Source organism: Mirounga leonina, unplaced genomic scaffold (genome assembly GCF_011800145.1).
Source record: "Mirounga leonina isolate KUSES-001 unplaced genomic scaffold, KU_Mleo_1.0 Mir_128, whole genome shotgun sequence".
NCBI lineage: Eukaryota > Metazoa > Chordata > Mammalia > Carnivora > Phocidae > Mirounga > Mirounga leonina.
Genome location: NW_023270320.1, coordinates 33,988,737 through 34,011,028, shown reverse-complemented (window position 1 = coordinate 34,011,028; position 22,292 = coordinate 33,988,737). Strand labels below are relative to the sequence as shown.

The 22,292-nt window shown below is 37.3% G+C and overlaps 1 protein-coding gene across 1 annotated transcript in view; it reads right to left on the bottom strand.

Moving 5' to 3' along the window:
* Window positions 1-22,292, bottom strand: part of GPM6A (glycoprotein M6A) — a 328,162-nt gene that overhangs the window by 144,746 nt on the left and 161,124 nt on the right. The window lies entirely within an intron of this gene.

The following is a 22,292-nucleotide window of genomic DNA, read 5'->3' as shown; positions in this document are numbered from 1 at the left end:
TAGTCCTCGAGGGTCACCAAGGGTTGATTTCTCTTGAGGAGAGGGTAAACCGGGCATCAGTGTTGGAAGGGAGGTAGTGGTTGTCTCTGTTTACCTCAAGAAGCTGACACACAGATTCATACACTGCTGCTAATTATACAAGAAGAACATGGTAACACTTTAGCCATTATCTTTTGAGACAATGAAACATTTCTGGTATATTACATGTCATTTTTGAAGCTTTGTTTCATATGATGTTCATGTTCAGAAATGACGTCAATCAGTTTTTGGCTATTTGGAACAGTTCAGCTAATTTATGAAGATTCCAACTTGCTAGCTCTTCCTGTTCATTACTATTTCCTTTTTATCTCTGTATAATTTCGTCATTTCTTCTAATCATTAATTCAGCAGCTTTGACCTCCTCCTAATTCAGTAACTCATTCATTGAGGTTGTCTATAAAGTAATGGTCACCCACTTGGTTGGCCACCTGAACACACATTCACTAATCCACTAATGATCAGACTCACTTAAATCATTTACATCTTTTCCCATAGGACTGGGCAAAACATTCCAGACATAGTTGCATGTCTACAAGTCATAAATGTATACCTTTTAAATCTTTGTAAAAATCTCTTCATGCACTTTGCTCAGTCTCTCTACAGTAACTGAAACCCTTGTTGCCATGATTGGATGACCATGTACTTCAATTTTTGACAACAGGGATGCTAGCTTTATTATGGCTGTATCCAAGGGCCACATTCAAAATAGCTTCTTTCCTTTTCCTCTTTTTTTTCCTCCAATATCAGAATACTGTTGGTTGCTTTAGTTGGACCCAAGATCAAGTAATTGGCTTTCATTTAGAGGGCATGTTTTACAAAAAAAAATACATGTTTCTTAAACACTAGCCTCCCACTCAGCACAATAAGATACTCACCTTTTGGGACAGTGGCAGAAATGGATGCAGCAACAGATTAATGACCCCATTTCAGTTTCACACCAAGCCATTGAGCAGAATGACTGGTGAAGTCACCCACACTTTTAAATTATCCTCTCTTCCAGGATGAACATATACAGTTAAATTAGGGTAAATATTAGGACTGCTTTCAATTGCCTTTTACAGATTAAATAGGGAAGGAAGATCTCATTATGAATAAAACTATATTTCTTATACAAAATCTTTTTAAGTCTTTAAGTTTGAACTATATTTTTGCAACTATGTTTATGAAACCACTGGCTTCCATTTTATATTGTAGTTGAATTTGGAAGTGGACATGGATAAATACTAATGTGAATTCAAGTCTTTCTAATTTGTAACAGAGAAAAATAGATTTAAATTGTAAGAAGGGACAGGAAAGCATCTTTCAAATGGGAGAGAATTCTGTGACATCTGCATTATTACTTAAGAAAATTCTATGCAATTTAAGAGACACAGGATGAAAGTTAATGCACAGCGCTCTTTTCCTTTAAAGTTGATGGATCATTAAATCTGTCCACCTAAACTCTTAAAAAATCTCTCATGATTAATCTGCTTGTCAAGTAGCTTTCCAACTTAGATCCTCTAATTTGCATTGTTTCCTCCACCCCTGCACATGCATAGAGAGCATTTATGTGCAAATATAACTTTCTAAAAAAAATTATATAGAAAAGGTGTCATCGGCATAGTTGAAAGGAATAGACCAGGAATGATGAGAGTTAGATCTTCTCAATTAATAAAAAAAGCTTAATCATAGATATTTAACTTACATCTTTATGTACTGATAGACCATCATACAACTTTTCATTTTTTTTTTTTTAAGATTTTATTTATTTATTTGACAGAGAGAGAGATAGCGAGAGCAGGAACAGAAGCAGGGGGAGTGGGAGAGGGAGAAGCAGGCTTCCCGTGGAGCAGGGAGCCCGATGTGGGACTCGATCTCAGGACCCTGGGACCATGACCTGAGCCGAAGGCAGACGCTTAATGACTGAGCCACCCAGGTGCCCCAACTTTTCATTTTTAAAAAACTGTTTTCCACTACTGTTCCTGATTTAAATATGCACTCCTTAATAATAATAAAAAAAAAAAAACACAAAAAACGAAAAAACCCGCTACAACAGGACCTTCCCTCATCACATCGCTGCTGCCTCCACCCCCATGAAGGAAAGATTTTCAGTGTTACCTGAGAAAAACATTATAACTAATTACATCATTTTTCTTGGTTCCTGCCTCTACCAAGGCTTGCTCAGACATTTCAACCTGTTATCACAATCCACAATTTATCTAAAAATTTTATTTACTGCAATGAATATCACTTCTCTATGTGAAAATTATCAGTTTATCTTTCCTTGACCAAGAAGCACTCTCCTTACGTGCTATAAAAAATATTAAAATAAGATACTTTATTCCTAAAGTAAAACAGTCAACAGAGATGCCTTTTAAGGGTGAAAATTACCAGGAAAATTGCCATTTCAAATCACTGGTGAATAATTAAGCTATTTAGTCACACAATAAAGATAGTTGAGGATTTTTTTATTTAAAAAACAGATCACATGATATCTATGTAGATTATTGCGTTTCTTTACAGAGTATCATTAACGAGTGTGCTAAGGACTAAAATTTGGACATTACCTTATCTATTAACTTCCTCTATTGCCTTTATAAAATACTTAAATATTTAATGTCAATAGTCTTCGATTATATAGATGTGTTGAGTGTGTGTGTGTGTGTGTGTGTGTGTGTGAAGAGACTCAGCAAAGCTGAATGGCTCAAAATCATGAAAATTGTACTGTGCTTCCAAACTCCCTGTTTTTTCCTGTAAAATAAAGTCTTCTAAAATAATGCATTTACATACATTCAAAACCAATTTGACAGCTAAATCTTTCCAATACTATTCTTCAGTATTACCTTTGTGTAGTAATACCTGTGCCGCTCTTTGCATCCTAAGGCCACAAGAGCGTTTTGTGTAACATTACATAAGTCTGAGAACAGGGATGAGAGAAAATGCTGCCGATCCTGAGACAGAGCCACAGTTCCCTCCAGAGCTACCACTTGTCACATACACACACACACACACACAAATTCTAGTGTCGGAATCATTTGAAATTGTCAATATTTGGCCAGTTCTAACCTATAAAAATGACAATTTTACTTTAATTTATACAGCCAGATAGATATACCTACAAAGGCTAAAAAATGCATCAGAAAATACCTTTGACATTTATTACTCAGAAGTTGATTATCGTCAACTCCATAGAAAGGAAAACCTTACCATCACTATTCACTCTGAAAATTGATGAACCTTTGCTCCACCTATATTAAAACTAAATTGCATCCACACAAAGAAAAAAAAAGATTTTTTTTAAGACGATGCACCAACCAGAATAGAATATATATATACGCTTGGTCTTTGTTCTATCAGATGTCCATCCAAAGGTATTGATAATGGTTACATCATCAGATTTTTAGCCACAACTAGCTCCAAATATTGCATCTGTGGCTCACACCAGGAGTCCCTGACCCAGCTCAACAAGCATGAAAACATGAAATAAAAGAACGTTAACAAAGACTGGTCTAAGAAAGAGATCGCAGCAATACCACAATGCTCTTATCACCAAACTCGACTATGCATTGGATACTTAGATCTGAAAGATTTGCAAATAACGACAACATTCAAGCCAGACATTATTCCAAGTGAGGAACAGACTAAAAGGGAAACAAAAAAAAAAATGCCTTCCAAGAGAGAAACATTCATTAGCCCTACTGGCAAGTGTCTAAAGCAAACAAGGAAACTGCAAAATAATTACTTAGTTACAAACAAACCCTTTTTAGAACAGTACCTTTTTGTGTCTGTCCCTCTTCCATATTCTCTTCCATGGCTACCTTTCTTCAGTAGAATCTGGTACACGGAATTAATCAAAAGCTCAATTAGATGTTGGAAAAACTGGTGATTTTTTTTTTTCCCTGGGAAGCTCCCACAGCAGTGGCTTGGGCAAGTCCTCCGAGCTTAGCTAAGGCTCCCTCGCGCCTCTTGTTTGCTTGGAGACAGGCTGTCAAGTGTAATTTCATTCAAATTACTCTTCCGTGAAGATTATCAATTTTTCTTCTCAAAGCTGCCCATTGTGTACCACTGTAAGCAGGTATTCAAGCAAAGAGCCTGAGAATTTTGGGGGGAAATTTGGTCTGAATCCCAGTAGCCGAGACTCTGTGATTCACAAGCCTTGCTTTGCATTTAAAATGGGGAAAAGAAATTGAGGTTTGTATGGAAATCTGGGCTTTAAATTGGAAAGAGGCTGAGCTGTGAACAGATGGAGGGGTGTCCTCCTAACATGAAGCAGACCACCAACCCATGATTCCCCCTCTTTGCCACCAGAGTGGGAAAGCCCGGATTCCTGCCGGTTCTTTATGCCGCAGCTCTGCTTCTCACCAGTCAGATACCTTGCGAAAATGCATTTTCCTTTGCTCTGCTCTCTGAGTATCTAGTTAATTTGATTTAAAAGTGGCAAGAGAGGATGCAACTAAACCACCTCAGAGTTTATCTGTACGAGTTTAGTATTAACAGAGGTTTTGTAAGCTCACACCTTTCAGATTTAAAAAGATATAAAAGTATGGTTTTCAAAAGAATGAGTGTAAACCCTTAAGCCTGAAAGATATATTTTAAGTAATTATTTTACTTCCGTGCCAGAAGATTCTTAAAGGAAAGGGAGAAAAACACTGAAATTTTTAAAAAGGCATCTATTGATGTCTTGGTAATTAATTGTTATCATTTTAGTCCACCAAAACTGCTGCTTTTAAGTGGGAATCTGATTTTAAATGGGAATTGTTTCAAGGGTCATTATTGGGGAATGAGTAGAATAATAGAAGGAACAAATTCTAGATAAGGAACAACGGGATAAGCAATTTATAATGGGAAGCTGCTGTCTGATTTGGAATGCAAATCACAACCCTGCAGTCTGGCAATAAATTAGCATTTGTACTTCAGCCCACTGAGTGAGAGGGCACAGTCCAAGAGTCTCAGTACTTCACAAAAGGTGTAGTGAGAAAATACAGTTTCTCTTTCAAGGGGGCATAAACCCTTACTACAGCATAAAGTATAAAGAAAGGAAGAATCCCTGTCTCTGTCTCCATGTCCGAATAAGCAAGCACATGGAGAAACACACACACACACACACACACACACAATTTCCTTACGATTAATGAAAAATAATTCACATCCTAATTATCCACAATACATCAGAGCATATATTTCACATGTTTTTTAAAGTGGGTCAGTAACACGCTACATACACGCCACCTTCGGAATCATTACAAAAGCAACTATTTAGAGGCAAGACGATTCCTGTACAACATTCCACTTTATTTCTCATGATTTCTCCTAAAAGAATGTTTAGCCTTCTTACTTCTGCAGTCATCTGCTATTTATTTTCCCTATTCAAATGAATTTAACCCACAGGTAAGTATAATTCAAATAAATAAAAAAACCTCTCTCTTCTGAATATACTTCAATCTATATTTAAGGGTTTGTGAGCAAGCTGCTTACTCAGGGCACAGATTGAAAGAAAGAAACCATGAGGGAAATCAAAGAGCCAAATCATAGCAGCATCTCTGCTCCAACTTATCCTGAGGCTGACATAACCTGGCGTTTAGTCAAAACAGAATGGAGCATCACTCCTCATTTATATTCTTTCCTCATTTTATACCACAGAAATCATCAGTGAAAAATCATTAATAGTAATAGCAGTAGAAATAATGATGCCACTTTAAATTTCTAGAGCACTTTACAATCTACAAAACACATTCATATGCATTAACCCATTGGTAAAACCAATAGGAAAAGTATTTTTCCCTCATTTCGTGCTAGACAAAAACTGAGACCCAAGGAGACCCAGGGACCAAGTAAGTCTCAGAACCCATGTCAGCAATTCCTTGGCTAATGCTGTGACCCTGGAAGGCACTTGTCCTGCCCACACTGTTCCATGATGAGTCTCCAGCATCTTCACACCTCAGCCTTTCGTTTCCACCATGCATGGGAAAGAAAGAGAAGAAATGATAGGGAAATGAAAAGCATGCATTGGAAAAGACGGGTGGAAAAATAACTAGACTTTTCCTTCTGGAAGCTTTGTTGTAGATCAACAAAATCCTTTAATAATCAACTTTTTCTCTAAAATGGACTTTTTCACACAAAAATTGTTAACAAGAGTCCCTGGGTGGCTCAGTTGGCTAAGTGCCTGCCTTCGGCTCAGGTCATGATTCCAGGGTTCTGGGATTGAGTGCTGCGTTGGGCTCTGTGCTCAGTGGGGTGTTTGCTTCTCTGCCCTTCCTCTGGCTCATGCTCTCTCTCTCTTTCTCTCAAATAAATAAATAAATAAATAAATAAAATCTTTAAAAAAATTGTTAACAAAAGAAGACAAGAGCAACTTATTCTGATTTTTTTAATATACGAAGAACCACCCCAAATCCAGGCTAAACAGATTCTTATGAGCAGAAACATGCACACACACAGCTTCCTTATGGCCATCACTTCTCAGTGAGCCAAGATTATTTTTTTATCATGGTCAAGCATATGTGACATAAAACATACCATTTTAATCATGTTTAAGTGTACAGTGCAGTGGTATTAAGTATGGTCACATCTTCTGCAGCCATCACCACCATCCATCTCCAGAATGTTCTCATTTTCCCAAATGGAAACTCAGTCCCCACTAAACACGAATTCCCCATTTCCTTCTCCCCCTATTTGAGGACAGGTGAGTTGCTTGGCTGATTGTTGTTTTTAGGATTGTTTTAAAATCTTGATCTCATTTGAACTTAAGATATTTTGAACAACCAAGTATCTGAATGCTAGTTAGAAAAGAGAAATGAATGGCATTATTGCAGATGAACCATATGAATCCTAAAATATGCTACATGAGCCTTAAGAACTGGCAACGCTGTTTCTTTAAATTTCCTTTAAGACCTAGAAGCTGAAATGACGAGATGCCCCAATCTCATATTCTTTCCATTATACCACAATGCATTTGCCACACTGTTGTAGTCATTTATTTAAACTATGTGGTGTGGGTTCACTAGGTAGTTTAAAAATAGGATAATGAATGTTAGATATGATTTCCCTTTCAAACAGTGTCTCAGAAATATTTACAATGTTCATTACATTTTTCCTGCATAAGCTAGAAGACACATTAGTCACTAAACCTAAACCCATTCAGTCCTCATTTCTCTTACATCACCTTAAGTTGGAGCTGGCTCTTTCTTTAACACCTCATCTTATTTTTACAGACATTTAATTATATAAACCAAGAAAATATCTACATATTCTTCTGTTATATAATTCAGTCATCACTGTGATACAATATTCAAAATACGGTCTAGTCAACAGAGTTGCAGATGAAATAAGTTGAAGGCTCCAAATACAGCATCAACTTTAAGAAGTGGAAAAAAGGGGCGCCTGGGTGGCTCAGTCGGTTGAGCGACTGCCTTCGGCTCAGGTCATGATCCTGGAGTCCCGGGATCGAGTCCTGCATCGGGCTCCCTGCTCGGCGGGGAGCCTGCTTCTCCCTCTGACCCTCCTCCCTCTCGTGCTCTCTGTCTCTCATTCTCTCTCTCAGATAAATAAATAAAATCTTAAAAAAAAAAAAAGAAGTGGAAAAAAAATGTTTAAGGTCTTTGAGTCAGATAACAAAACAGACATGTGAAACCATGAACAAAGTATATTATAGACACGTTGAGAACTGCTTTAGTTCCTCAAATGTTTCAGACACAGATCCAACCCTGTCTTGAAAAGGAAATGTCTTAGTTGGTTTCTTCCTACATTTCAATAAAAAAGAATCTTTGTGGCTGCTGGTTTAAGTTCTAGGTCAGAAACTGACTTCTACACATTTTCTTAAAGAAAATTAAAACCACCACAAACACTTTGCTGTTTTAAATGTATTATAAAAGTAGCATAACAGGGCGCCTGGGTGGCTCAGATGGTTAAGCGTCTGCCTTCGGCTCAGGTCATGATCTCAGGGTCCTGGGATCGAGTCCCGCATCGGGCTCCCTGCTCCTTGGGAGCCTGCTTCTCCCTCTGCCTTTCTCTCTCCCTCTGTCTCTCATGAATAAAAAAAAAAAAAAATCTTAAAAAAAAAAGTAGCATAACATTCTTTGGAGTTTTTTAATTGTATAATGCAGTCGATGCACAGAATGACCATGGTCTTTACAGGTCTTGCTAAACTTAAGTTATCATTATTCCTACTCCCTTTCATTATTTAATTGTACAAATGTTTATTTAGCATTCTTATATGCATAGGAACTTGCTGTAGGCAAGAGATACTAACAAAAAATTCTGGCCCTAATGATGTTCATAGTCTAATAGCACAAACAAGTCACAAATCACACATTGTATGACAAGTGATATCTAATTGGGATAAAAATGCACAGGTTGCTACATGAGCTTACAGCAAGGATACCTAACCTATTATTTAGTTTTGATAGTTGAGAAAGTTTTCTTGCTTTCCTAGAAAGTATAGGTTGATCTGACCTGATACCTAAAGGATGTGATATTCTCCAGGAAAAAGAGAAGGCAGGGGAAGGGAGCAGGAAAGGTTTTCTAGACAGTTGAAACTGAATAGTCAAAAACTCATAAAGAGAGGTATTCTTCTGATTGCATGGAATGGACTAACACCTGGCCACATGGGCGGTTGGAAACCCTCTTTTACTGTTTATGGGGCATCTTATCCCCAAGGTGTTCAGGAGTCTTGTGCTGGAAAATCTGGTCCTGAGACTTGGTCCCCAGAGTTACTAAAGAGGCAAGGGAGACACTCCAGAGACCAGTCCTGTACCCTAGAAGACTAGAGTCTTAAAAGGGAGAAGATGAGAAACCCATTATTAGTCACCCCAAGAAATTACCTTTAGTTCTTTCAGGCTCTTTCACACTAAGACCTTTCCCTGTGAATCTATTCATACTGTCTTTTCAGAGTTGGCCAAGCCTGATATCATGACAATGTCGTGGTCCTGTTTACAACTGGTCAATGGTTTGCCCCTGTTCTTAGGACAAAGTTCAACCTACTTAGTTTGGTGGGAGAGATGGGGTATCACGTGGCAGGAGCCTGGCTCTCAAGCCTAACCTCCCCCAGTTATTCCTCACCCACTTATCTCCTTCTCATTTCCCCAAAGTGTCTATTTTTAAGTGTTGTTCCTTTTGCTTAAAACACTTTTCCCTCCGCCCTTAGAGAGCTAGATCCACTCACTTATCAGATCTTAGTTTAAACGAATTGATCAGAGAACAGGCCTTCTGCAGCACTGATAATATATGTCATCACAGAGTTATTCCCCAAAGTTGGCATTTTACATTTATTTACCCCACTGGCCTACAGCCCACAAGCCCCATGGGGTCAGAGACTCTATCCACCTCCTACAAGGCAAACACACAGCAAGCTTTCACTAGATATTTGTAAAACTCACGAATAAATAAATGAAATGATAATAATGAATGAATGAATACATTCATGGCTTAAAATATACTTTCTCTTACATTTAGCAGCTTCCACAAAGTTTTAAAGTGTGGACACTATTTACAATAATTCTAGGAGATACAGGTTGTGTTCATACACAACAAAGGCCATGCCTGAAGAGCTGAAGGCAGAATGATAAAGAGATATTTCAAAAAGCAAACAGTAGAACAAAAAAGTAACTGGGAAATTATTAATTGTGTGCCATGTTTCCTTTGCTAAGGGAAAGCTACACCGTCGTAAGCACCAATTATAAGAAGGAGAGACAGTAAATTTCTATGAGTGACACCCCTTAGATCAAATTTACCCTTCCAAAATAAGAATAATCATTTATAAGTATTTACTGTAAACCAAAAAGTTGCTAAAAAATTTAGAAGTTCTAAATAGTTTTGTCTCTCTCCAAAATGCTAGCAAACTAGAGAAAACCCAAACCCTTTTCGTTAATTATGTTTTCCCTGAAACATGCAGAAACCATGCTGGGTGAGGTGGGGGGGGGGGGGGCGCAAAGAGCAGGGAGGAGGGAATGGTTAAAGCATGCTTCCAAAAAGCAGTGTTGTAACCAGCAGTGACCTGTGTTTAGCAGCTCAAAATCCAAACTCTGCTACCAACTGAGAAAGAGATAATAAAAAATGGCCCAAGTTGGTTCTTTATTTTCTCAGAAATGCTACTTAAATTGAGCTCACCAGAAAAGCAACTGCACAGCTCAATCACACACTCAACTTGTATTGATTCACTAACTACCATGTAGCAGAAGCTGGGCTAGGTGATCAGGACAGACGTGGTTCCCTGCTCTCACAGAGCTAACAGCTCAGCCCAAAGAAAGACACAATTAAGCAAGTTCTTGGAACATACTACAGAAGCAATAATAATATAACCAAAATTGTACTCAGCCCTTAGGCATTTATGATTACCCCACTTAATCTTCAAATAACCCTATCAGGTAGTTCCTATTATCCCCCTTTTTACAGATAATGAAATAGGCACAGAAACGTTCAATTCTTTACACAAAATAACATAGGCATTCTGACTCCAAAGACCATTCTTCAAACCACCCCTGTGTCTGCCTACACTTACATAAGTAGTAGACCCAAGAGCATTTAAGATGAGCTAAGGCTCTTGTCACAAAGTCCTAATTCAAACATAACATTATACATAGTAATAAATACCTGTATGTCCAGGTATCCAACATATAAAATAAAGTATTGAAAGATTACTGTGCCCCTTTGTTAACTGCATTCTACTCTTTATTTCCCCCAATCCTACCTCTCAGCCCTGTTAACCACCAATCAGTCTCAGGGTGTTTTTATTCCCTATACTGTCCTCATAATTATATATATATATATATATATATATATATATATATGTAATTTATATATATTTATGTTTATATAAACTACACACACACTATTTAGTATTGCTTTGCAGGTTTTGCTATGATTATTATTTTTTTTTTAAAGATTTTATTTATTTGACAGAGAGAGACACAGTGAGAGAGAGAACACAAGAAGGGGGAGTGGGAGAGGGAGAAGCAGGCTTACCGCAGAGCAGGGAGCCTGATGCAGGGCTCGATCCCAGGACCCCGGGATCATGACCCGAGCTGAAAGCAGACACTTAACAACTGAGCCACCCAGGCACCTCAGGTTTTGCTATGATTATAAATGGTATTTTATTGTATGTATCTTTCCACATCTTTTTCCCAATCTTCTGATGATATTTGTAGATCTAACTATTGATAAGCATTTAATATCGTTTCTAATTTCTAAACTACTGCAGAAAACATTACAATGAATATTCTTATGTATGTCTCTGTGTGCACATATGTAAAAGCTCTCCTATTATTTATAATATATATAATATAACTCTATATTACATATATACTGTATATGACTATATTATATATAATATGACTATTTCTGAATTCCCTATTCTGTGTCATTGGTCTATGGGTCCATTTCTGTGTCAATAACACATTTTCTTAATTACGCTAGCTTTATAATCACTTTATATTTAGAAGAGCAAGTCCTCAAACTTCAATCATTCTTTTAAAAACCATCTTAGTAAAACCTTGGCCCCTTGGTCAACTGTATACATTTTAAAATCAGCTTTCAAATACTGTAGGGGAAAAATAACTTGCATTTATCAAACTTACGGTAACTTCATAAAGTTAGTGAGACACAATTAACATCTTTACAAAATTGAATCAGTTTCCATGAAAGTGAGCTATCTGGCCATTTATTCAGGATTACTTTCATATATTTTGAGAATACGTGAAAATGGCCTCCCTAAAAGCTCTGTATACACTTCGTTGTTTTTATTTCTAGGTATTCTGGTTTCTTTTACAAAAAAAAAAATTTATATTACATTTTCCCATTCTTTTTGACTGAAGTAAAGGAACACATTATTTTTTTAATTAATCCTCTAAGAAGCAAATTTGCTAACCTTTCCTATAGTTCTCATAGTGTATACATCTTGAAGTTTCTATGCAACCGTAACATCTCTGAACTAAAGCAGATTTGATTCTAATCTTTTTATTTTTATGTATTTTGTCTATCTTCCTGTGCATTCTGGGAGCACCAATGCAATGTTGAATTGAACCAGTAAATTGAACTGGAATTATTCCACTGTGTCACCATTATATGTTGTTTGTAGTAGGTTTGGGTAGATATATTTTATCTGCATGAATAGAGATTCTCTCTGATTCCATATTGCTGAGGTTTATTTATCATAAAATATGTTGAATTTTAGCAATCTTTTCCCACAAGTATGATTTTATATATTTATTATCTCCATGAATATATTCCATTAATATATTAAATAATTGTATCAATGTCCAAGTAACCAAATTTTCAATTAATGTTGTTTGGTCGATTTTTTTCTCTACTGGTGAAAATGGTACTCCAATAAAAAAAGCTTTACCAATTTGGTAAAGCTTTTTTAATATATGTGTATATATACATATATATATATGTATATAATATCGATTAGTGACTACATTCATTAAACATTAACTTGCAGATAGACATAATACTCATTCAGGTTCTAACTCATTTAACACAACAATCGTCAGAGGTAGGTAATATTATTATCATTTCCCATTTGTAGATGAGGAAACAGAATAATTTGCACAGGGGCGCCTGGGTGGCTCAGTCAGTTAAGCATCTGCCTTCGGCCCAGGTCATGATCTCAGGGTCCTGGGATCGAGCCCCGCATCAGGCTCCCTGCTCAGCGGGGAGCCTGCTTCTCCCTCTCCCTCTGCCTACCGCTCCCCCTGCTTATGCTCTCTCTCTCTCTGTGAAGTAAATAAATAAAATCTTTTAAAAAAAAAGAGTAATTTGTACAGATCACCCAGCTCTTAAGTGACAAAGATGAGATTCAAACCCAGAGCTTTCTGTTTCCAAATGCTCTTAATTTCAAGGCTATAAATACTGTGGAGCTGAAATCTCTGCCTGTGGCCACTTAACCACCATGATTAAAAAATACAGAGCAGTACCCAGAAAGTGAAAGAAAGGAGGGGGCATCGACAAAAGCCGCTTCTGCGACACGCCCTTAAAACACATACACATACACACACCATGCAACAGAGACTATCTCAAAGACAACCCACACTCACAACCTTGGTGGGCTGTGCCTCTCCATCAGTGGCAGGACTCCGTACAGGCTCACAGAGGTTGTCCAATTCACTTACTCTTCCAATGCATGAAGCCCTGCCAGGGAGTCACTGCACCTTTGCCTCCCCTTTCCCTGGCCAAACCTCCAGGGCACCTGTCACAACCCTCACCCATCACCACTTCAGTTCCCTGTGCCTCCTGGTGGCTCTCCTCTGTACATTACAGTTTGGCTGCCCCCAGGACAACCCCAGTTTATACAAGTTATCTTCAACTAATTACCTGGGGCACCTCCCCCAAAAATAAAATAGGGAATTACAGTAGTAGGTTTCCAGGTGTTCAACTCTGTTTGTGTTCTTGGTACAAACTCAACTTGGTTATGTTATATAATTGCTTTAATTTTGCCTTTACTATACTGAAAGCTCTTCTTTTAACTGGAACTGCCTTTTCAATCTGGTTTTCTCTAAACACTGCTACTGCTTTTTTCCACTTTAGGAGGGAATCGGTTATAGCATTTTTGGTGCATCCCCATTGGAATATCATGTAGCAGTTTGTGATTATGCGAATCATGTTTACCAATATGAAAAGTTGTTCACAATAAATGAAGTGATAGAACTGTATAACAAAATAGTCTGAGTAGTATATTTTATATTTTAAAGTATACATACATCTATGGAAACAACAATTTGAGAATGTTAAGAATGCTTCTTTTTAGAAAGTAGAATTTGCAATATGATTTTTTCATTGTCTGCATGCCTTTTGGTCCTAAGTGGTTTAATAAAATATTTTAATTATCAGTGAGTAGAACAACTTCATAAAGCTGACAATGTAAGTTGGTTACCACTAACTGTCACCTCCTATGTTCTTGGTGTTGGACTAACAATTCATCTAAGTTATTTCTACCACCTGAAACAACTGAGCAAGCTACCTTTCTTTCATAGGAGAAAATTGAGGTTTTCAACGGTTAAGCAACTTTCTCGAGGTGACAGAGCTAGTGAATGAAGGCACTGGGATTTGAATTTTGGTCTTTCTAATTGTAAATTCATCCCTCACAACAAGGCGAATCATCCAGTACTTCATTAATACGATCCTAGGGAGCTTCATGTTAGCATTTCTTCATTTTTGAGTAAAGTCTTAGTGTTACAGGAAGGGCAATGGATATGCTATACCTTAGCTGAAGGATGAGTTATTTGTTTCTCCATTTATTTGAACCAACGTTTAACAACTTAGAAATCTCAGTTAAGCCTAACCTTACTTGTCACACTGCATATTGCAAATGACGAGCTTATAAAAACCAGTAAATAAGAATAGAGAGTGAGAGACAGAGCAAGAAGAGAAGGGAGGCAAACACAAAGTCTGCAAAGCTGCAGTTTGCCATAAGTTCTGAGTTTTAAATACTGATTTTAAATCTTGCTCTGAGTGTTCCGGCAGACACAGATGATAGGAAAAATCCTCGAAAAAGCTGATTACACAACATGGTGCACAGAGCAATGATGAGGAAAAATAAGATTCAAGTCTTCTCAGCTTTATAATAAGCATCTTGGTCTTTCTGCTTACACATTAAATTGCAAGTCCTTTTATGGACGAAAAAAAATATATATGAAAGTCTACTCTTACATTTCCAGAGATCATCTTAGGTAACCTAAAAATTCTTATCTCATAAAAGGAAACTGCTCCTAGATTGACAACTTTTCTCATATTCAGCATGCCCTCCACCAATACACCTGAACTAGTAACTCGAAAGCAGGAAGTAATAGGCTTCTCCCAAAGAGCCATCGAGATGTCATCCACTCCCTTCTTTTCTTCTAAGAGGATGTGTGATTTTATGCATCATTCCCTTTTTGTGTGCTGGGTATCTGCACATATTTTGGGGTTTGTTCACTTGAGCAAGAGATCTCTGATTGTGATCCACTTTCTATTAGTTAAAAGAATACAAATATGCCCACGTCCTGGCATGTACCAGAAACAGCCAGAAAACATTGTCCCAAGAAAGTTTTACTGGCAATGGCATATGGTCTATTTGGATCCAGACCATGGCTCTGGTTAGACTGACACACTTAAGCTTTCAAACACAAGTAGTTTACATCCTAAAAGTCTCTTTAGTCCATGTGCATACTATTAGGTCCAAATGAGCATTGGAGAACACCACCTGGCTTCAGTCTAATGTGTGGCAATCATACAATCTATCAATTTGCAACTCTTCTTTATGGTTTTCTGCAGTATGTTCAAGTCCCCAGTCAACACCCCACTGCAGTTGTCCTAGATAAAATGCAAACTCTTTTTAGGATTTATACTGCAAATATCCTGGAAGAACTGATTTATTTCCTCCCTCCATCCCACTGCCTGAATTTCCATATCATTTGTCTACAACTCATATTTGCCAAGTATCAGACACTTTCATTTTTAATATTTCACTATGGATGACATTTCCTCTGCTTGGTGTTGAGAGCTGCACTGTTTCTCTTCACCATTCACAAAGTGAGACTGAGGACAGACCCAGTTCGAAGGGCTCAGCCTTCTTGGGAACAAATTTAACTCTTTTTATTCAATATTTAACAAGTATTTGTGTGGCACCCACTGTATGCTAGGCACAATTTTTTATCTTACTGATTATTTAGAATTTGAAAATAAGTGGTATTCCCATTTTACAGGTCATAACACTGAGACTTGGAGAAGCAAATAATTTGTACATGTTCACAGCCATGACAAAGCAAATTTTGAATATAAAATCTCTCAAAATGTCATTGCATTACATGGCTTAATAAAGAAAAGTAAACAAGAAATACTAATGAATTCCTGCAAATAAGTGATATAGAAATATATATTAAAGTTGCCCTTCTTTAACAGACTTAATATTTATAGCTAAATAAGTAGGATACCAGTATAGCAGATGCCAGTAAATAGAAGATGTCCTAGAAATACCATTTGATCCAGTAATTCCGTACGAGGTAGTTACCCAAAGAAAACAAAAACACTAATTTGAAAAGATACATGCACATATATGTTTATTGCAGCAATTATCTGCTCTAGCCAAGATATGGAAGTAACCCAAGTGTCCATCCATAGGTGAATGGATAAAGATGTGGTACACACACACACACACACACACACACTGGAATATTAACCCAGCCATAAAAAAAGATGAGATATTGCCATTTGTGACAACATGGATAGACCTAGAGGGTAAGTCGGACAGACAAAGGCAAATACCATGATTTCACTTATCTGTGCAATCTAAAAAACAAAACTAACCAACCAAACAAAAGCAGAAACAGACAGAGCATAAATACAGAGAACAAACTGATGGTTGCCAGAAGGGAGAGGTGTGGGGGGTTGGGCAAAATGGGTAAAGGGGAGTGAGAGGTACAGGCTTTCATTATGAAATGAATAAGTCATGGGGATGAAAGGTACACCATAGGAATATAGTCAATGACATTCTAATAGTGTTGTATGGTGACAGACGGTAGTCACACTTGTGGTGTGCGTAACATAACATATAGACCTATGGAATCACTATGATGGATATCTGAAACTCACTGAACATTGTTCAGTAAAAAAAAGAGATGTCCAAGGAAATCTTTCCCAGGGACAGTCTTTCATTCATTAATTCCCCAACTATATATGAAGTGCTTACCTTCTTATAGACACAAATCTAATTTCTGGGGCAAATTCAATGGAAACATGCACTAGAGCCCTGCTCTCAAGGTATCTATACTCTAGAAGAGGAAGGTAAGAGGCTAACTAAACAAATAAATTTTAAAGAGATAATATTAGTCTGATATATGCAAAGATGAAAATAAACCACAGTAATAATACCAAAGAGCACTCAAGGGCTCCTTTAGCTAGGATTATCAATATACAAGGCCCTTGAATGTTTTCCACAGCTATTATAATAAATGTATATCTAAAAATCTCTAGTATCAAATGGTCATCAACAGAATTTTGTTATTTATTATCTAGGAAGGAAGACAATTAAGCAGATGCTTGAGCAATCAGCAGTGGCCATAAATGTTATGTTTTCTATCTAAATTGGGTCTTTTATAATTGTTCTGATGTGGCACAGGACAACATTTTAAACTAGAACATTTTCAGGCCTAATTGAAATCAAAGTTGCAGTTTTTAAAAAAGAAGCTTGTTGCATTCAATCTCAAAAACCATTTGCCATTAATCTGTATTCTGAGACTTAGAACACCCTAAAATATCACCTAACACTCAAATCCATTCTCTTTCTGTGTGCGTGTGTGTGTGTGTCCTGCACTAGGATCAGGATTGAGACACAAGTCTGTTTGACTCCAAAGCTATCACACCTTCCATTATAAAAGACTGGTTTTTAAACATATCTTTCAGGTGGCCATTCAGCATTTCTGAGTTATTAATATAGTAGTTTCAACATTATGTTGACTTTTTATTACATTCACTAAAGAAGATAAATATTGACATATATAAAACCAAAATCATAGCAAAACTGAGGTTGGAAGCAGGTGGTAATAACCAGCCTTCCCCGGATGGTCTGTAGAAGAGGGAATTCAAATGTGTGCCGTTAAATCTAAACATCTTCTGTAAGTCAACAACAAAAAATTTCTCACATCTCCAAAAACAGAGTTCAGTGCATCTCCTATTAATAAACTTGTGTTATAACCACCACGTCCTTGGATGTCACTCAGGCAGTACAATAAAACGGGAAGACCTCTTGTCTTTAGACAATGAGTTCTAATAGCACCAATTTGCTTCTTTATTGACAAAGCATTCTGTTAGGTACTCTGCTATATGCTAAGATGTACTGCTAACACATTATATGATTTTAAGCAAGGGTGTTCTTTCTCCATTTCCTCAAATACAAAGTGAATTTATTAATACTTGCCTTGCTGACTTCGCAAGGTGGTGCACCAAGTGCCAGATACTCTGCTGAGTGTCTCTGATACACCACCTTGGACACGTCATCTCATTTTCACCATCAACATCATAGGCTTCATTAATTAAAGCCATTTGGCGGATGAGAGAAATAAGGCATCCAGATGAAAGCGAATGAAAATGTTCTTTGAAAAATGTAAAATGCTATATGAAAATGATGAAATTATAACCACTGTTATTAAATGGGAAGAAGTAAATCATGCTGGATGGAAAATACTGTCCACTATAGGATCCTGGAAAAGGGAAATTGATAGTAGCATGTTGGTCCTTCTATAATTCAAAACAACAATATAAAACCTTTAGTCTGGGTTCACTCTATGCCCATCACAGTTTTTATGTCTTGGTCCTTACTTTTACTCAGTAATCTTCAAAATAACCTTGTGAGGCACACACTAGTATTATCCCCCATTTTACAGATGTGGAAACAGAGGGAGAGAAAGAACAAGTAACCTGCTCCAGGGAACGGCCAGTAAACGGCAAAGCTGGGATTAGAAACCAGGCAGTCTCGTTCTTAAGCCTGTGCTCTTAATTATAACGCTGAACTACTTTTGTGAAGTAGGCTATAAAGGATGCAAACCAATTAGCTATTTATTCAGCAGGCTTAGGGAACAAATAGCTGGATTATTTTTCCTCACGTAGAAGCCTTTTGGCCATTTTCCAGGCTCAGGGAGGTCAGCTTGATGTACTGGAAGGAGCTCGGGTTGAGCAATCAGTTTCAAATGGCAGCTCCACCAGCTCTGTACATCCTCCATGACCTCTTTATGGTTCTGGTTCTCATTTGTAAACTAAGGAAAAGAAAGCCTATTCATCAGGGATTTTGTAGGATCAAGTGCATTCAGCACAAATCTTGGCAGAGCCATGACTGGCACCCGGCAAATATTAGTCTCCTCTCTCCGACCTCAAACGTGACAACCGTTCAAACAATTTACTCTCCCATAAACTGATTTGGAAAAGGTAAGAGAAAGACCTGAGGTCATGAAAGGCAAGGTTTTAAACTAACTCTCTATTGTCTTGAGTCATGAGGTAATCTGCTTTGTGAAAATAATGTTATCCTGCGTATCTATAAACAGGATTTTTTTTCTCCCTAAACAGCATGTATCGATTTTCTCAAGGGTCAGTAAATTTGATGTGATAGACTGGTGGACTGATGTGGGTTAGTAATTCCTGGTTCAGTTCTACACTTGCCCATGCCATATGTCTGCCTAACAAACCTCATCACAAAGCAGAACTGTTTTGTAACTGTTATTAGGATACTTACTGACTGCTAATAAATCACACTGAAACAGCTGAGAGCATGTGAGCTTTTTATATTATACACTGTATCCAAAGCTTAGTGATGGGCATAAATTTAACAGTTCATGTGTAAGAACTTTGGAAGCTTCCATGATCTCATGTTAAAACTTTAAGAGTTCCTGAAGTACAAAAAAATTAAGCAGGTGACAACCTCACCACTGGGTTTCAAGACAATGGTTATTCTTTGCAGAGTGGTTCAGCTGTTCACTAACACAATAAAATATCTATGTTCGTGAGGGAATTTCTCATGTTATAAAGGCTCTTTAAGGCTCTCATGCTGAATTTTTAATTAGAGTTAATAAAAATTAGCTTAATTATTACTGAAACTTGCAGTTTTATGGCTCTGTTACATCTAAATCCCAATCTGTGGATGGTGTTAGACGCAGATATGTATATACACAGACTTAGGCTGAATCCTTGAAAGACACTAAGCTAAAAGCAATAACGAATGTAGTGATTATTGCAGTTTATGAATTATCAATACTTGTTAGGAATTCTAAGAAAGTACTTTAAACTGTTCTTGGGTAGTCAGTATTTGCAAGGTAAATTTCCACTGTATCAAACTTTATCTTTTATTTATATATTTTTAATATTTTTTAAAGATTTATTTATCTGAGAGAGCACACACACACAGAGGGTGAGGGAGAAGCAGACTCCCCTCTGAGCAAGGAGCCTGATGCGGGCGGGGCTCAATCCCAGGACCCTGGGATCATGACCTGAGCTGAAGGCAGATGCTCAACCAACTGAGCCACCCAGGGGCCCTGCAAACTTTACCTTTTAATGATGCAATATACAGTTCATATATGTAGAAAGGTGAAAAATGCTATTTCTTGCTTAGTGCCAGCATTAGAAACATTCTTTAAGATTTTAAAAATTGTGAAGAATGTTAAACCTTTTTATGCATCCAAAATAAGCTGAAAATGGATTTGATGTATCTCATTGACAAAGCATAACCATATCAAGAGGGAGAAAACCTTTAAGTTGAAAGATCATTTAGTAATGTCCCTTGAGACCAGAATACATGGTGGAAAATATAACTCCATTCCAGTTCAAACAATCATTTGTTAAAGAAGCTTTGCTGGGGAAACTGTAACCGAAGTTAAAGCAAACTACTGAAACAACAAAGTCAATGGTACAGTTGAATGCCAAGTGAAAAGGTGTTTCATCTAGAGTGCTACTACTTGAGGGATTTTAGCAGTTTTCAGTTTTTGCATATCCTTCTTTCAGAAAAATTACCAAGATGGGCCCTTTATGATAAATGTAAAACAAGAATATAGCCATTATTCTTGAAGGATGCGAGAAACTACTCTTAAACTAGACGCAGATACCATGAACTAGATAAATTTAGATCGGCCTGGGCAAGGACGGTCCCTTAAGTTGTTTTATTTAAAACATCTTAATTTACACACTGGATACCAAATGATCAACTTCTTGTCATTGCCATGAACTGAGCAATGGTGGTCAGCCTAGGCCCAGTGTCTGGTCATGGCAGTTGGTCCTGCATGAAGTGGACATCTATTCTCTGGAGGCAAACAGATCTAGACTGCCACTGGCTTGAGAAATGGAGAGGAAGATGAGAGAGAGGGAGAGGAGGTATGGTTATTGCATCACATTCATTACAGACATACAAATACACGGAGGCTATTTGTGACATTCATCGACACATTACAGCTAAGTAGCTCTTAGTATATTCAACAATGATGATAGTAGTAACAACTATGATAATAGCTAAATAGCTAATGCTCACATAAGCTCTTTTGATGTACCTGGTGCTGTTCTAAGAACATTACGTATATTGTTTCATTGACTCTTCATAACTCTATGAGGTAGGTACTATTATTATTCTCATTTTGAAGATGTTGAAACAGAGGCACACATTTACCAGGAACACACAGCTGATGAGTGGAAGAGTTGAGATTCTAAACAGGCAGTCTGTCTGCAGAGTCCATACCCTTCATCTATGTTGAAGAAGTATACATAAAACAGAGGGCTCTAATTACATTTTAATCCATGCGTGCCACCATCCTGTGCTTATTTATTTTCTTTGTTGTATTCATGCAGGTTTATAGGAATTTTCCATTATTTCTCTTTTTTTAAGATTTATTTATTTTTTTGGTGGGGGAGGGGTAGAAGGAGAGGGGGAGAGAGAATCTGGAGCAGACTCCATGCTGAGCGTGGAACCTAATGTGGGACTTGATCTCACGACACTAAGATCATGACCTGAGCTGAAACCAAGAGTCAGACGCTCAGCTGACTGTACCACCCAGGTGCCCCAGAAGTTTCCATTATTTGATTTATTTCTCCATTGATTTCAATGAATTATATTTCCCGACTTATTTTTGTCTATACCTCCATACATGTCCTATTATTGAAGACCATATAGAATCTATTTCAACTTGCCCTTTTATTGTCAACTAGTAATTAAAGCTGGAGTTTTATCAAAACACACTGAGTGATTGAAAGAAATGCCCTTTATTTAATTACTGTGAATCCCTGTAGAGCTACTTTCTGGATAAATTAAACTCACTGGATAGAAACAAAATGACATTTGAATCTAATAGATTACACAGTTAAGACTGAAGACACCAAAAAAGAACAGGAAAAAATTATTAGTCAAAACTGGAGGTGCCTTTGAATGGCCGCTCTGTTTATTGTAACATTACCTCTGATGACAATTTCTTTTTTTTTTTTTAAAACAAAAGCTCAAAGCACTAGGCTTACATTCCCAGAATCTAAATGACTTTTTGACTGTCAAGAGTAATTTTTTTTTGAACAGACCAAATGCCCCAATGAATCAAATACAAATTCCTCAACATGAAATTAAAAATATTCTGTTGATAGGCTCTATGTCAGGGACATAACATCCTCTCTCTCTGTTTTGCAAAGCAAATCCATGCCTTAATGAGATTAATTGACAGGCTTCCCACACTCTTCTCCACCCCCTAGAAGGTCCCCTGCAACCTGATTTCCATTTACTTCATTCCCCTAATATTATTCTCAAAAATCATGATGGAACTTCTGATTTCTGAACTTAAGGGCCAGTC